General features: G+C 39.7%; 1 protein-coding gene across 1 annotated transcript in view; it reads left to right on the plus strand.

Annotated features, from left to right (window-relative positions):
• Positions 1 to 2,148, plus strand: part of cdh13 (cadherin 13, H-cadherin (heart)) — a 413,855-nt gene that overhangs the window by 357,773 nt on the left and 53,934 nt on the right. The gene's annotated exons all lie outside the window — the stretch shown is intronic.

Genomic DNA, 2,148 nt, shown 5'->3' on the forward strand with positions numbered 1-2,148 from the left:
CCACTAGACTGAGGAACAGCTTCTACCCTGAGGCTGTTAGACTCATGAATCTCTAACTAGAATAATCACTGTGAAAAACCATATCATGTTGCTGCTGATCTGTTTCATGTTGCTGCTGATCTGTTTCAATGTTGAGGTGTTCATGCGTGCACATCTGCTCACAGACTCATGTTCATGTTTGTGCCGATGTTCAATGTTTTATGTTATGAGTGCTTAGTGTATATTTAGTTGATGTTTTTCTTAGTTCATATCTTAGATGTTATTACTGTTTTTCTTATACATTTTATTGTTGGATGTAACTGGGACCCCGTGCACATAATTTCGCTCCACCACATGTACCACATGAGGTGCGAATGACAATAAAGAAACTCTGACTCTGACTCTGACATTCTGGTTTTGGAAACTCTAGGAACTGCAAGTAAACCTGCAGTCTGAGAGTGAAGTGCTCTGTTAGGAAAATTTGGAACAATAAGATCTGTAATATAAGATGGAGCTAGGTTGTTGAGAGCTTTGTAGGTTAGAAGTATGATTTTGAATTCAATTCTGGCTTTGACAGGGAGCCAGTGGTTGACATGTGTTGGCACGAGAGTGTGGTGTGTAATTGTAAAGGCATTTTGTGAAGCTCTGCAAAGTAACAAGGCTGTTGTACTTGGGCCTGTCTCTGTTAGAGTTAGGTGATGAAATAGAAATATACCCATTAGTGTTTGAATTGTGATCAGAGATGGGAGGAGTGAGACATATGGAGGTTAATAAGCTGTGATCTTCACTATGTTATAGCGTCAGAGCTAGGAGCTGGTTTCCTGGAGCTCCTGTGCATTTTCATGGCAGAGTGTGTGTGAAAAAAGAGGCAGGAGGCTTTGTGTATAACATTAAACATGCCATTATTAATAGAGGATTTAACCTCAGCACATTCCTCTTGTGTTCCAATGTACGTGTATGTTAACAGTAGCAATCACAGGAGAGTCTATGAGAGAGCGAGGGGAAAGGTGTGAGCGGAGGTTGATTGCAAAGCCATTTCCCAAGGCTTTGTCGTGCTCTGTTAGCTGAAGAGCTCAATTTCAAAGACAATTTTTCTACATCTGAGCACTCCGGGAAAGAGCGGCCTTGTGGCAAACAGTCCCATGTGTCTGTATGTGTGTTTGTGTAACTTAAGCTGCCTCTGTATGTATGAAATATGTTGCATCAGACAAGTATACAGCCTGTGTAAGCTTGAGTGTGCACACTGGTGTATGTAGTGTATGGAAAAAGTGGTGCAGCATAGCTCATAAATCAATCCTGTGTGATAGTGGAATAAATGCAAGTCTCTTTCTAATCAGCATCTAGCAGTCATCAGTACTAGACTGAGTAGTTACATTAGCAAGGTCGTGATCCGCCCTTCATCTCGTTTTCAAGGCGATGCCGGCTTGGCTGCTCGCCCACAAGATTTGTGGAGAGGTTCTCCATCATCTTCAGACCTCAGCTCTGCAGGAGGTGCTGCTGCTGCAGTCAAACTGAAATATAGCCGATGCAGGGAAAGCAACACTCAACCCTTTTTACACCATCTTCACTTTAGACGATTTTCAATCATGTTGATGCCAATTTGTACAATACCCACTCTTCTTTCCAAAAGAACTCTCACTCTGTATTTCAACAGCTTATTACTGGTCTTTAACATGGGGATGATCAGCAGTGTTGACTAAAAGCACCTTGGGCAGCACTGACAGTTCTCATTTTATCAAACCAAAGGTGTACACAGTGAAATATTGTAAGGCTTTATTCAGATATTAGCAGAAACAAAATAACAAGACTAAGTACTTGGGTCCACAGACCTTAAAAACATGTCCATTTTAATTCAAAATGATCTGAAACAATTCAAGGATTTCACTTTCTTTCTAAATAATAACTCTTCAACCAAAGTCATAAACGTGTTTATTGGGACAATTAACTTGACATAAACAATCTTAAGGCATAATCAGTTTTATATTTGTTTATGTTGTTTTTAATCATTTGTTTTATGCTGGGGTTTGGACAGAACAACAATTAGATCAACGGTGTACCTTATACGCAGCAGAATTTAATTAGGTTTATATGTGTGTGTGTGTGTGTGTGTGTGTGTGTATAGAGATAGATAGATAGATAGATAGATAGATAGATAGATAGATAGATAGA

The sequence above is a fragment of the Nematolebias whitei genome, chromosome 10, assembly GCF_014905685.2.
Source record: "Nematolebias whitei isolate Nwh7 chromosome 10, NemWhi1, whole genome shotgun sequence".
Classification (NCBI taxonomy): Eukaryota; Metazoa; Chordata; class Actinopteri; order Cyprinodontiformes; family Rivulidae; genus Nematolebias; species Nematolebias whitei.